Source organism: Delphinus delphis, chromosome 7, assembly GCF_949987515.2.
Source record: "Delphinus delphis chromosome 7, mDelDel1.2, whole genome shotgun sequence".
In the NCBI taxonomy this organism is placed as follows: Eukaryota; Metazoa; Chordata; class Mammalia; order Artiodactyla; family Delphinidae; genus Delphinus; species Delphinus delphis.
This window is the reverse complement of record NC_082689.1, coordinates 29,933,744-29,949,261: the sequence shown is the minus strand read 5'-3', so window position 1 is coordinate 29,949,261 and position 15,518 is coordinate 29,933,744. Positions and strand designations below refer to the sequence as shown.

Below are 15,518 nucleotides of genomic sequence, written 5' to 3'. Positions count from 1 at the left end.
GATTTAAGTTGAGAATTTCACTGAGGGACTTCTGCCCCACAGCCATACCTGATTTTAAATCTTCTGCACCATAGCAATGTTAAGAGAACCCCAAGGATACCACAGTTTGGAATGCTGCAGAATCAAGATGAAGCAGATTGTCTACAAAAATATCAAAAGGCCTAGTTAACAAAGAGAAATAAGCAAAGCTTGCTCATCTGGGAAGTAAAATACTAGGATATCACCCTTCCTAACAGGATGGATTCTTCATTGTAATCCAACATCCCAATATTGAATTCAAATAATAAGACACATTATAAAATATTAAGTTGCCCTTCCACTCCAAATTGAACTAAATAATTTTTGCTTTGGTTAAGTTTTGTAAATAACTCAAAGCAGCAGGGCTCTTCCACCAAACTAATGTCATAAGGTGGCAAGTCACTTTTTTCACTACTGATGGTTGCATGCTATGCCTATTTTCAGAACCCAGGTCTCTTTAAAATGACAATGGAATGAACTCATAGACCCAAAACTTCCCCCAGAACTTCTACATTTTTTGATATGTTGGCAAAATATTTAGCAGCTTATAACAAATGTTTCTATAAACTACAAAAAAAAGAACAAATTCCTGTTTTAAAAAGTCATTTTCCCTCTAATATTCCCCCCTACCTATCCCATCCAGACTGTAAATTTCTTGAGTCCAAAGACTATTCACCACATTTCCACCATTCAGTTGAGTGCTCTGCAGCACACTGTGCTATAGTATAATTATCATGGCTTATGAGTCTTTGGAGGTTTAAGAAAACAGAAGGAAGCAATCACACAATAGTCACTATCTCTCTACACACAAAAGGTCCAGCAGTAACATTTATGTACCATAACACCATATAGTCTGCAATGAAACTGAAACAACTAACCTGTCACATCAGGACATAGGGGGCTGCTGTGGTCTAACCCAGGGATCCCCAACCCCCAGGCCGTGGACCCGTGACGGAACCCGCGGCCCACCAGGTGGGCAGCCAGGGAGTGAGCGATGCTGCATCTGCCACTCCCCATCACTCCCCATCGCCCACATGACCACCTGAACTATCACCCCCACCACCCCACCGGTCCGTAGAAAAACTGTCTTCCATGAAACTGGTCCCGGGTGCCAAAAAGGGTGGGGACCACTGGTCTAACCCACCTTCTCCACATTCCAGAAGTCCCCCAGACAGCTGATGAACAGCTTAGATACCAGCTACAGAGAAACTCAAGAAACACTCTGTCACTTCCAAAACTAAATATGAAACTCCTTATACCAGTGAATGACAAGATACATAAATCCTTGAAGAGTCAGAAGATAAGTCTGCTCAAGTCTGATTATCTGCCAAGGTAACTACAGTATCCACCTTGAACAAATGATTTAACCTCAGTTTTCTCATCTGTAAAATAGGGATAATATTAGTAGCTATGTTATCAGGTTGCTCTAAGGATCCGATGATACAAAGCACGCAACACGCGAAGTACCATGCCTTGTATAAGTTAAGCACTGAAGAAATAGAAGTTATTACTCATAAATGTTCTTATTATTACTACATTTTACCTGCTGATGATAAAGGTAGAGAATTTGTACTACCTTTGAGAAGCATTACACTTACTTTAGCAAAAAAAAAAAAAAACCTGAAACATTAGCCTGCTTAATAAAAATCATATTTATTACTGAGCAAACCTAATCATACATCAATGTAAAACAAAAATAAGAGCTTTCCCTTTTCACTTTATCAGGAGGCAAGGAAGAAAAGTTGGACTAAAAATTTAAATTTAGCTGCCCCGAAGGTCTGGATGTTCAGGACAGGAAATTATTTCAAAGCAAACCCATGCTGTTTCATTTTTACACCCTCTTTGGCCTGCTCATCCACCTGGCAAACATAAATCTTTCATGAATTAGTCCAAGTAAATCTACATGAACTTCAGGAAATAAATAGGCTGGAAATAAGTGACTGAAAAAAGTAACTGCCAGTATGAAAAAAGTAGCCTATATATGTATGAGAATATTTTATAAATCATATGAAGGGTTAATGTTCACTTTTTACTGACATATTATATCTAGGTGGCATCATATCTATCAAGATTGATGATTCCCCCTTTCTTTCCAATGTTTATGCATCTTCTTTTTTCCTATTTGCATTGGCTAGAACTACTGGAACAATGTTAATAATAGCAACCACTGGTACTCCTAACTTTAAATGAGAACTGTTTTGAGTAATGGCAGCAATAATGCTGACTTCTGTGTTATGTTAAAGAAGTATAAAGAAATTCCTACTTTATTAAAAGTTGTTTCTTTTTTAAAAAAAAACTCAGAATTGATGGTTAATTTTTACTGAATTCTTTCCCAGCTTCTAGGGAAATGATCATTTTTCTCTTTTGTACTTTTAAAAATATGTACTAAAAATATTTAGTATTGGGCTTCCCTGGTGGCGCAGTGGTTGGGAGTCCGCCTGCCGATGCAGGGCACGCGGGTTCGTGCCCCGGTCCGGGAGGATCCCGTGAGCCGTGACCGCTGGGCCTGCGTGCTCCGCAACGGGAGAGGCCGCAGCAGTGGAGGGCCCGTGTACCGCAAAAAAAAAAATTTACTATTTAGTATTTCCTGATACTGTACTCTTCTTACACTCCTGGGATGAAAGCAACTTGGTCATCATGCATTATCCTTCTAATGTATGGCTGAGTTACAGTTGCTAATATTGAGGATTTCTGATTTTTGTATTTTTGAGAATGTCTAGAGGTTTTTTTTGTGCTTTGGCAGAATTAGGTGTTAATATAATATTTTAAAAAACAATTTATAAAATCTATGTTCCTGAACAGTTAAAAAGCATTGTAGTTATAATGTTACTTAGAAAGTTGCCTGGGCCTGCTAGTGTGTTCTGCAGATCAGGTTTTCAAGTTTATCTGCACACAATTTAGCAATGTGACCTCTTACGTTTAAATTTCTAAATATCTGTGACTCATTCTCATATTCTGTGTATGTCCACACATATACGTGATATTTGTGCTTCCTCCTTTTGTTCATGATTGGGTTCAACAGGAGTTTATCTGTTTAATATTTTTACCAATATCCTCCCCCAAAAAACAAAAGCAAAACAAAACAAAACAAAAACCTCTTGGATTTATCAGCACCTCCATGTATTTTCTAATTCATCAATTTCTGCTTTTATATTTGTTCATTCTTTCTGCTTTCTTTCCATTTATTTTATTATTTTGTTAACTTCTTGGGCTGAATTCTTTTATTTTCATTCTTTTCTTGCTTAGTAATTTGTTTACATCTATGAATTTTCCTGAGTACTGTTTTAATCATATCCCATAGGTACTAATACACAGAATTCTGATTATCAATACTTTCTAGTTGATTTGGATTTTATTTTTTTTATTTCTCCTTTGACCCAAGAGTTATTTAATTTTTTCAGATGGTAGAGTTTTATGCTTCCCTTTGTTTTAGTACTAGTTAAGAATAAGGAGCATTAGGAATTCCCTGGCGGTCCAGTGGTTAGGACTCCGTGCTTCCACTGCCGGGGGCCCAGGTCCAATCCCTGGTCAGGGAATTAAGATCCCACCAAAAAAAAAAAAAAAAGAAGAATAAGGAGCATACTGGTGTCTGAGTGATTCTCTGGGCCCAACAAAGGAACCAAGTTTCCAGAGCTCTGATGACAAGGGGTAACACCCCAAAATATGGACTTATTTTCCATTCCACCTTCATTGGCCTAGCAGCTACCAAGAACAAAGGCTGCATCTCCAGATACCTAGTAAACAAACGCAGTACTGCTTCATGAACTGATTGCTTCTCTGAGGTGCCCACAAGCGTATCTGGGGAGAAGCTTCATAAGTAAGTCGAGGAACGGCTGTCTTATAAGACTGGAGAGATTCCACAAAAGAATGGATGTCATGAAGGAGGCAATGGTTCAGGCAGAGAATAGATGCTGAGATTATAAGGAAGCTGGAGAAACAGAAGAAACACTTGAAGAAGGAAAAGAGAAACAGCTGGCTGCAACTGCCCTCACATCTTGAGAAAACAGCAGCAGTGTAGAGGAGTGTGAGGAAGGACAAAGGTGCTGAGACCTTGCTGAGAGCCCAGAGAGCTGACTACAGCACACACTCATGCCCTGGGCAAGTCCTCCGCTGCCTCCCAGGAGTGTAAGACCCCAAATGAAGAAAAGCAAAAGCCCCAGTAGGCTCCTCAGGAGAATGGAATGGAAGACCCATCTCTTTCTCCAAACCCAAGAAAAAGAAATCAAGAAGCTGGTTAGCAGTGACCTTGAAGAGACAGCTAGCAGTGGAAGTCTTCCCAAGAGGAAGAAATCGTTCCCCAAGGAGGAACCAGTTAGTGACCCTGAAGTCAGAAACAAGAGTGCCCCCAAGAAAAAGAGGAAATTCTCTTCCAAGGAGCAGCCACTCAGCAGTGGACCTTTAGAGTCTGCTGGCAGCAAGAATAGCAGCTCTAAGGAAAAGTTCTAAAAGTTATCCCAGGAAGATCAGAATGGACACTTCCCTGGTGGGGCATAACCCACGGAGATATTTCTCAACCCATCCCCTATATCCTAATAAAAACAAATTCACAAGGAAAAAAGAAAAAGAAGGAGCATAATCTGCATATATTTCTGATTTTGGATTTGACTGAGTTTTTATTTGGGGACTAACAGATATTCCTGGGAAAGAGTATTCGTTGTTTCCAGGGTATGTTGTTAGTTGTATCATATATCATGCTATTAACATTCACTATGTTATTACTTATTTCGTTTGCTTTCTCTATCTACCAAGAGCTGGAAGAGATGAATCAAAATCTCCTACTATCATCTTATTTGTTTCTCCTTGTATTTATTTTATAAATTTTAAAGCTGTATTATTTGATACAGAGATTCATGATCACTAGACTGTCACTCTTTATCATTAGGAAATATAACTCAATTGATGCTTTTTGTCTTGAATTCAACCTTGTCTGACACTAATACCTGGACTCCATTTTTTTGGATGTGAACTTGCTGGTTAAGTCTTTACCCATCATTTTACTCTCAGGTTTTCTGAGGCACTGTTTTAGATCACAGGTCAGCAAACACTGGCTTATAAGACAAATTTGGCCCACTGCCTGTTTTTGTAAATAAAGTTTTATTGGAAGGCTGTCCTGTTCATTCATTTACATGTTGTATATGACTGCTTTCATGCTGTAACAGTAGAACTAGTAGTTGTACCACAAAGCCTAAAATATTTACTAAATTATTATTTGTTGGTCCCATTTTTAGACGCACCTCTTAACAGGTTTGACTTTTTTGCTCCAATCTGAGTCATTTTCTTTTAATAAATGAGTTCATCCAATTAATAATTTTGTATTTACTTACATGACAAATGTTTCATCTTAATTTTATTACCTTATTTTTTGTATTGTTTTTAGCTTTCAATTCTATCTTTTTATTACATATTTCACTATACAGTCTATTTTCTTGGAAGATTTATAGTCTGTGTCCTTTAAATAACATTTCTTTACTCCAAACTAAGAAAATTAGTATATTTAGCATTATTGTGATTAATCTCATGTTATGAATGAGAAAAAATTCCGTTTTTGTTAACTACCTACCCATTCCAACTCAGTGTTTCTTCCTTAGATTAATGTTTGTCCTACATTTAAAATTATTCGATGCTAATCACTACTCTTTTAACTTCGTTTTCAATTCATCTCTTGATTCAATAGTTTATAAAATATTTACCTCCCTTTTCCACATTCCCCACCAAGGACTGATTTATGGAAAATAAGCCATGGTTTTTGTTTAAAAATATAAGTCAACTGAAATTATACTTAAACTATAGCTTGTCTGGACATAAGTCTTGGATCATATTTTTTTCTTTTCTGTCTATTGACTTTGTATAATTTTTTTCCATGTCTCCTAGAATGAAAAAGCCTGAGGCCAGCCTCTTTTATCGGAGGTTTGATTTTTTTTCCCCCCCACTTTAACCTAACAATAAAAGTCTTTATGGGAATTCCCTGGCGATCCAGTGGTTAGGACTCAGCACTCTCACTGCCGGGGCCAGGGTTCAATCCCTGGTCAGGGTATTAAGATCCCGTAAGCCACGTGGTGTGGCCAAAAATTAAAAAAAAAATTTTTTTAAGTCTCTATATTTAAATACTAGAAGCCATTCTAGAATTTCGTCTTTTATTGTGGGAAACTCTTCCTTAGTATCTTGAATTTTTTTTTCTACTTCATTTATTCTATTGTATCCTTCAGGGGTACCAATTATTGGTATGCTAGATTTACTGTCTTCCATATCTGTCTGTCTCTAGTCTTTATTTTTCGTTTATTTATTTATTTGCGGTACGCGGGTCTCTCTCTGTTGTGGCCTCTCCCGTTGCGAAGCACAGGCTCCGGACGGCCATGGCGCATGGGCCCAGCCGCTCCGTGGCATGTGGGATCTTCCCGGACCGGGGCACGAACCTGTGTCCCCTGCATCAGCAGGTGGACTCTCAACCACTGAGCCACCAGGGAAGCCCTCTAGTCTTTATTTTTACTTTTTCCATTTTGGATTGTTCAAATTTCTCAAGCTCACCTCCATTATCATCAGCTATAGTGTATATGTGCTGTTTTGAAAGTGACCTTCATTTCTACAATGACTATATTTTCCTCTTTTATTTCATACCCTGGTTCCCTGAGCTCACTCTTATATCTTATTTATTTCTTGAGCTTTTGTATCTCATCTTTAAACTCCTGTTTCAGAGGAGCCATGTCTCGCCCCCAACTCTGCACACCACCTCCCAGCATAAGGAACTATTTATTCATAGTTTTCACTTTCTCTGTTCTTTCTGAAAATGATCATCTCCAACACTCCTCCCTTAAGGCTTGACTCAATGTTGGATTAGTCTCCCCAACTCGCAGGGGCCCACATGGCATAGATTAGGGGATGATAATTTAGGCTTTATTTCTGTTCAGTTGACCAGATCAGCAGCTATATGGCTGCATGCTGCCAGTTTCTCCTCTACTCTCAACTTCTTGCAAAAATAGTAGGACTCTACGGTTTGTTATTCAACCCCACCTCTCCTGCCACTCAGGGAGCACAATGTATATACCAACTTTGACATTCCTAGTAAGGGGATCACTAGTTTCGTCCACATGGTGTGTCACCTACTTGGGAGGAAGCTGCTCCCCCCACTTTGCTTGAGTTCTACAGAGGAAATCATCCTCTCCTTGCATCCTCTCTTGCCCTGGTTCCATTCCCACTGCACTTAAATAGCACTAATTCATATATTCTGATTACAAGGGTTTTTTTAGTTATCAATGATTGAGTTTTTCTTCTGTTTCTCATTCTCCTTATTCTTTTTAGTTGGTTTAGAGAACAGAGATGTCAGTATTCTGACATCATTAACCAGAAGTATCTTTTAAAATTCTGTATAGTAAAATGTACCAAAATAAAATCAAAATCATAAAACAAATTATCTAAGTTTTACAACAAACATATTCCTTACGTTATTTTCTGTTTATTTTAAAGAATCAACATGTTATTAAAGAAGTTACTAAACTTGATTCATTTTCACTACGTCAAATCCATGTGATTCTAGCTTTAATGACAAGTATTTATTTATTAAACACTGATGGCAAGTCCATCATTTTCGGAGAAGCTATAGAGGATATTAATAGTAAAAGACATAATTTTTTCCCTGAAAAGATTATAATCTATGCAATGAGAGGCACTCAATAGAAAGAAAGTGAATAACTGGAGGACTTCACCCAGAGCTCTGAGCACCCAGGCGCCTCTGGTCTCCCTAAGCCCAAGGATAGGCCCTCTGTCCAGAGCAACGGATGTCTTCCTCTTTGTGCCCCCTCCTCCAGCCAGCCCTAGCCTCAGAACACAGCTCAGTTGTCACCACATGCAGATTCCCTAAGGCTGAGTTAGTTACATGCTCCTCTGAGGTACTCTGTGCATTTCCCTGTTTTAACCCTTATCACATTCTACTTTAATTGCCTGTTCTTCCGTTGTCTTCCGCCTTTGGAAATAAGCTCCTAGAGGGATAAACAGCTTTCTGCTCATCATTATATCCCAGAGCTCAGCATAGTGCCCAGAAGTTAATAGCTGCTCAATAAGTACATGCTGCCTACATAATAGCTTGTGTAGTACCTCAATTCTAGGTTGTCTACCCAAAACAGATTACTAGATTCACCCACCAATCATTAATTTTTAAAAATTACTAAATTGGTACTTCAGACAGTCTACACAATAATTTCTAATAGCCATAGCCATATACCAAGAGAAAGTATAATTTAGAAGCTTTAAATTTTTTGAATATTGCAGTACATCTGAGGTAACACCAAACGTTTCATCAAATAGATTCACATAATTTGCTACCCAATGTCTATCTGGCAAATAATGTTTTTTAAAACAATGTAAGGGGCTTCTCTGGTGGCGCAGTGGTTGAGAGTCCGCCTGCCGATGCAGGGGACACGGGTTCGTGCCCCGGTCCGGGAAGATCCCACATGCCACGGAGCGGCTAGGCCCATGACCCATGGCCACTGAACCTGCGTGTACGGAGCCTGTGCTCCGCAACGGGAGAAGCCACAACAGTGAGAGGCCCGCATACTGCAAAAAAACAAAACAAAACAAAACACAATGTAAGGGGTTTTCCCTGGTGGCACAGTGTTTGAGAATTTGCCTGCTAATGCAGGGGACACGGGTTCAAGCCCTGGTCTGGGAGGATCCCACATGCCGCGGAGCAACTGGGCCCGTGAGCCACAGCTACTGAGCCTGCGCGTCTGGAGCCTGTGCTCCGCAACAAGAGAGGCCGCGATAGCGAGAGGCCCACGCGCCACGATGAAGAGTGGCCCCGCTTGCCACAACTAGAGAAAGCCCTCGCACAGAAACGAAGACCCAACACAGCAAAAATAAATAAATTAATTAATAAACTCCTACCCCCAACATCTTCTGAATTAAAATCTACCTATTCAACTTCCTCCTAACTCTAAGAATTCATTAATCTATCCAACTGCCCTCTTTCAGCGTTTGCCACAAGGTGCCAAAGCTCTTGCTAATGACCTCTATGCCATTACAAATGGGTGTTTAATTGCAATATCTTATAAACAACTTCTCTTCAACCTTAGTTTTTTTTACATCTACCTGTTATTTTTTTTCTATTAATATTTCTTTGATTTTTAACGTATTAAAGTCCTACTAAAAGCCAACTTTCCATCTCCTTTTTGAACAATCACCTACCTGTTCTCCATTTTCAAATCCCTCTTTTAAAAGCCCAATTCAGGGACTTCCCTGGTGGCGCAGTGGTTAAGAATCCACCTGCCAATGCAGGGGACACAGGTTCGATCCCTGGTCCAGGAAGATCCCACATGTCGCGGAGCAACTCAGCCACCGCGCCACAACTACTGAGCCTGCGCTCTAGAGCCCGAATGCCTAGAGCCCATGCTCAGCAACAAGGGAAGCCACCACAGTGAGAAGCCTGTGCACCACAACGAAGAAGAGTATCGCTGCTCGCCGCAACTAGGGAAACTTGCACGTAGCAACAAAGACCCAATGCAGCCAAAAATAAATTAAACTAATAAAAAAAAATTTTAAGCCCAATTTAATCTTTATACTTATATTTTCAATTCCTTAATGTATTCAAACTCACTTTATATACCATAAAAGGAAAGAATGTTGGGGGACAATGGCCCTCTGCTTTGAAATCTAACTTCCTTCTTAATGAGTATTATTTAATATCAAAACCACTTTGTCTATAGGGACTTCCCTGGCAGTCCAGTGGTTAAGACTGCACTTCCAATGCAGGGGGCACTGGTTCGACCCCCGGTTGGAGAACTAAGATCCTGCATGCCGCATGGCATGGCCAAAAAAAAATCACTTTGTCTGTAAACTGGAAACAACTATTCATCTGGTCTTCTCTACATTAACAGGTTTTTCCTTTTAAATTAAAGAAGAAATCATCACAAAAGCGCTAAGGTAGATCTCAGGGGAAGAAAAAAAAAACTATATATTTTTCATTTTTTACGTCTAGCCTCCCACCACTTAAGTTCCTCACCCCTACTCCACCAAAGATGAAGTTCACATGGCCTTCACTCATTGACATTCATTGTAAGATAAAATAAGAGATGAAACATATAATTTATAAAGTCCACATGATCTTAATCAAATGGCTTACAGACCCTAATATTTAAATACAATCCCACTGACTAATCCACTTAGAACTATACCTAAGCTCTACCTTTTAATACACGATGAATATCACTAAAAAAAAAAATCCTAACCAGACTAAATTTATCACAGCTATAGTACATACTATATTCCGCTGTGGAAATAACTTGTTTAGAATTAGAATACAAACAGATCTATGCTCCCTTAAATAAGAGAATTAAGGTAATTAAGCACTTAAGAGCAGCAGTAGAATATACACTCTTATTATTACCAAAAAAGCAAAAATAACTTATTACTAAGAATAGACCCACAGAAAGAATACTTTCACAGCAAACATATCCATATACTGAAATTCAAGAGAAGGAAATATGGGTCGGTGTAAAACAAAACAAAAAAATCCTTCTTGATATTACATGCTGAGTTTAATGAAAAATAAATTCCTTTCCAGTTTCTTTCTTCTGCAAAAACGGAGGAATAAGACATTAGCAGGGGGCTTCCCTGGTGGCGCAGTGGTTGAGAGTCCGCCTGCCAATGCAGGGGACACGGGTTCGTGCCCCGGTCCGGGAAGATCCCACATGCCGCGGAGTGGCTGGGCCCATGAGCCACGGCCGCTGAGCTTGCGTGTCCATAGCCTGTGCTCCGCAATGCGAGAGGCCACAACAGTGAGAGGCCCGCGTACCGCAAAAAAAAAAAAAAAGACATTAGCAGGGAGAAAAGTAAGAAAGATAAGCTTTTTTTTTTCCCCTGAAGTCCCTGTTTATATTTCTTTTTTTTTTTAACATCTTTATTGGAGTATAATTGCTTTACAGTGGTGTGTTAGTTTCTGTTTTATAACAAAGTGAATCAGTTATACATATACATATGTTCCCATATCTCTTCCCTCTTGTGGAGACAAAAGACCTGTATGCAGAAAATTATAAGACACTGATGAAAGAAATTAAAGATGATACAAATAGATGGAGAGATATACCATGTTCTTGGATTGGAAAAATCAACATTGTGAAAAAGACTCTACTACCCAAAGCAATCTACAGATCCAATACAATCCCTATCAAACTACCACTGGCATTTTTTACAGAACTAGAACAAAAAAATTCACAATTTGTATGGAAACACAAGACTCCGAATAACCAAAGCAATCTTGAGAATGAAAAATGGAGTTGGAGGAATCAGGCTCCCTGACTTCAGACTATACTACAAAGCTACAGTAATCAAGACAGTATGGTACTGGCACAAAAACAGAAATATAGATCAATGGAACAGCATAGAAAGCCCAGAGATAAACCCACGCACATATGGTCACCTTATCTTTGATAAAGGAGGCAAGAATATACAGTGGAGAAAAGAGCCTCTTCAATAAGTGGTGCTGGGAAAAACTGGACAGGTACATGTAAAAGTATGAAATTAGTACACTCCCTAACACCATACACAAAAATAAACTCAAAATGGATTAAAGACCTAAATGTAAGGCCAGACACTATAATACTCTTAGAAGAAAACATAGGCAGAACACTCTATGACATAAATCACAGCAAGATCCTTTCTGACCCACCTCCTAGAGAAATGGAAATAAAAACAAACAAATGGGACCTAGTGAAACTTAAAGCTTTTGCACAGCAAAGGAAACCATAAACAAGACCAAAAGACAACCCTCAGAATGGGAGAAAATATTTGCAAATGAAGCAACTGACAAAGGATTAATCTCCAAAATTTACAAGCAGCTCATGCAGCTCAATAACAAAAAAACAAACAACCCAATCCAAAAATGGGCAGAAGACCTAAATAGACATTTCTCCAAAGATAAGCTTTTAACAAAAGCAACCTACAGCCCTTTCGGTCTTCCAACAGCAACCATAAACCAATTTGCAAAAATTTGAACATTATTCTCTTTGGGACTGCCACTGTATCACCTCCATGTGGAATCTCTGCGTGTCATTACTGTTCTTTTGAGTCTCAAGTTTCAGAAGCACGTTCATTTCACTGCCACAGCATTTTCCCCTAATTGCCATCTGTAATTTTATATTCTACCCCCTTTTAAGAGCCTGGACCTACAACATACCTTACAATTTTTTCTAATCCAACATGAACCTAAATTCTCAGAATGTTAGTTTTCTAATATATTTAATACAAACAAAAAGAATTTTTACTTATTCCAGATCATATAAAGTCTTAAAAAGCATGTCCCCCCTACTTTAAGCTTTTTTTGAAATGAATTTTAATTCAACTTCATGGAGCATAAAAATGCGATACTAAACAGATTATTATTATTATTGATTTTTTAAAAAACCAGCAATATCCCACATATCAATGTGAAAAGTAGTAAAATTAGACTCAGAAATGATAAAAATCTATGAACTGATGTGATTCAAAGAGAAAGATCAGTGAGAAAAACTGTCTATCACCCCAAAATATAAACAATATTCAACATGAAGTTCAAACTTCAACATGAAGTTCAAACAGAAATGATAAAAATCTATGAACTGATGTGATTCAAAGAGAAAGATCAGTGAGAAAAACTGCCTATCACCCCAAAATATAAACAATATTCAACATGAAGTTCAAACTAGAATATTTAAAAATAAATTGCTTATTGAATGTCTATTATGTGCCAAACACTGTGCTCAAACAGCATTGTACAAATAAGTTTGCACTGTGAATTTTAATTAAAATGGCCTTTATGCTAGTCGAATTCTTTACCTAATTTACTAGAAAGGTAAGGATAGCTCATGCAGCAGTTGAGAGCACTTACTGGCTTTAGTGGGCATCAGAGATGGTGCTTCAATCTGGCTCTGCTAATTACTGGGTGTCTGACCTTGGGCAAGTTATTTAGGTTTCAGTTTTCTCGGTTGTAAAGAAAGGATTTACAATAGTATGTACCTCATTGAGTCACTTAGGAGAATTAAATTAGGTATTTCATGTGCATGGTACCTAGCACATACTAATCACTTAATGTTAAGTACTATTAGAAGCAGTAAGTAGTAGTTTATTGGTATTATTTTAATCAAAGACCTGCAAGGCTGAAATGCAGTCTCCAGCTGCTGCTGGTTTTCTGAATGGTACAACATAATTCTTGGTTAAGTCAGGTCCTCCCACCTTCTTGAGGCTAGGGTAACAGAATCCACTGAGACCTGTTTTCTATAATCCATATTAAAAATCTAATATTAAAATATATTCTACAGAACATCTATATTCCTGGTGTTCTGGTGTTCTTAGGATGACAATACTAGCAGAATGAGCAGTGTTTGATTGGGTTACAGCATTTATTAGCTCCAGTTAACAATCCTTTACAACAAATGCTTTCTGAGTTTCTATCCATGCCACAGTCACTCTCAATTGTTACAGAAACCCTATATTGCAGGACAAGAAGAAAGAAAAATTAAGTTGTAGTTACAGTCCTCAAAGTTCTTTTGTTCTAAGAAATCTGAAACCAATGGCCTCTTTGTTGCTAAATTCCAGGTCCACCTTTCCATCCTTATCTCACTTGACCTCTCTGCGGCACCTGACACTTTCTCTTTCTCGAAAACTCTCTTTCTGGCCGCTCAGTCATGGCTTCTCTTGACCCCAGGCTTAAATGTCAATGTTCCCCAAGATGCTCTTAATCTTGTTTTATAGGGATCCAAGATGAAATGCCTACATGGGCCACAGGGGTGGGCCATGGCCGGACTTCGGCAAACTTTGCTTATCTAAAGGCAGCAGACTCAAACCAGTTCCAACAAGTTGTCACGATTAAAACACACAGGCGCGCCTGGACCCAAGGGTTCCAGATCTTCCAATTTTTCAAAGACAAAAATCCAAATTTTCCCACAAAATCTTTTCCATGTCAGCAGCTCATTTAAACTGTTGAAATACAAGATGCGTGACCTTGAGCAAGTTATTTTACAAATCTGTTTCCTCATCTATAACGTGTCAATGATAAACTCACACACAAAGAGTGAATGTCAGACAAAACATTTTTACAGGCTTTCATTTTAATGTCTGCTCTACATCTACCCCAAGATTAGATTATTCCAAGTTTCAAGCAAATGTATAAAACTGTGAATAGGCATAAATGCATTTTACTGGAGAAGGGGCCAGAAAGATCATCAGATTCCCAAAAAAGACTAAGAACCACTGACTAAACCAAATTTTTCTAATTCTACAACTTCAGCTGTTACCTATACGAGGATGGTTCCCAAATCTACATCCCGTCAACCTATGAAGACTGCTTTTTACCTCCGTAACAGCCTCTGCACTGACTTCTCTCCATCTCCACTGCCACCTCGTTAGTCCAAACCTTCAATCTCTTCTCAGCAGCTGTCTCACTTGCCCTCCTTCGTTCCACTTTTTGTACAATTCAAATCTTCTAAAATGCAAATAATTTATTTGGCCAAAGGCCTACATAAATGTAAAATGAATCCAAATCCCTTGGCCTAAGTACAAACTCCTTAGGACCTGGTCAGGCTGACCACTCCCTCTCCCATTACAGATTCCTACTCCCCCAATTCCTACAATTTGCAATACAGAATACTCCTTTGTCCTCAGGCATTTATTAGTACTTGCAGGTCCCACCTCCTGGAATGCCTTTCTAACTCCTCCCATTTGCTCAGGGCAGAAATCCCCCCCTGGAAAATGCTAACTGCTTGCCCCTAGGCCAGAATAAGTAGGTTTCCTTCCTCCAGGCTAAACTATCCCTCACCATTCAAAGATGTAAATGTCAGCTTTATTTTTCTTCTCCACTAGACTAAAAACTCCTCAAGGGCAGACAATGTGTCTTTTTATTACAAGGCCCAGGGCTACCACTATAGAAGCTAATCTGTTAAATGAATGAAACACCACTGGCTTCAGCAAATCCTACCCCTCACCTCAGATAAACATCCTACCCCCCCAAGGTGAGCCTACCATAAGCCACAGACTACTCAGCCCTTCAAAGGCATGCAACACACACAGCTGCAGGCAGATAACTTCTAGAGTTTAAAAGGAGCTAGAAGTAAACCCACCTTCTCTGCCCACTGGTGTACTTACCACTCCTTTACATTAACCAACTCAGAGTTCAACGACAGAGATGAGGCTAACATCAAGCTACTGAAACTTTCTATGAATATACTGCTGATTTTTACTGGCACAAAAATATTTATTTGCCCCATGAAAGTAATTATTATATTGTATCTGTACTCAAATACGTATTAGTATTAATATATGCTGAGTCAAGCACTCATTCACAGTGAAAAATTCACATTGAGAATATTAAAAAATCTTTAAAGGAAAATATTATATAAAGGTCACACGCCAGGCACCACTCTAAAGGCTTTATGTGCAATTCCTCATTTAATCATCACAGCAACCCTATGGAAAAGGTGTTATTATCACCCCCTTTCACAGATGAATAAACTGAGACTTAATGAGAGTAATTTACCCAA

At 38.7% G+C, this 15,518-nt stretch overlaps 1 protein-coding gene across 7 annotated transcripts in view; it reads right to left on the bottom strand.

The window, feature by feature from the left end:
• INO80D (INO80 complex subunit D) overlaps positions 1-15,518 on the bottom strand; it is a 61,122-nt gene that overhangs the window by 41,553 nt on the left and 4,051 nt on the right. For 4 of the 7 annotated variants that reach the window (XM_060016235.1, XM_060016236.1, XM_060016237.1 and 1 more), the window contains exon 2: positions 49-141. The exons of 1 other annotated variant lie outside the window; for it this stretch is intronic. The gene's annotated coding sequence lies outside the window, so the exon portion shown is untranslated. Of the gene's footprint in view, positions 1-48; positions 327-15,518 lie in introns of those variants that run through there. 2 more of the 7 variants (XM_069540841.1, XM_060016239.1) reach the window with 2 other exon arrangements.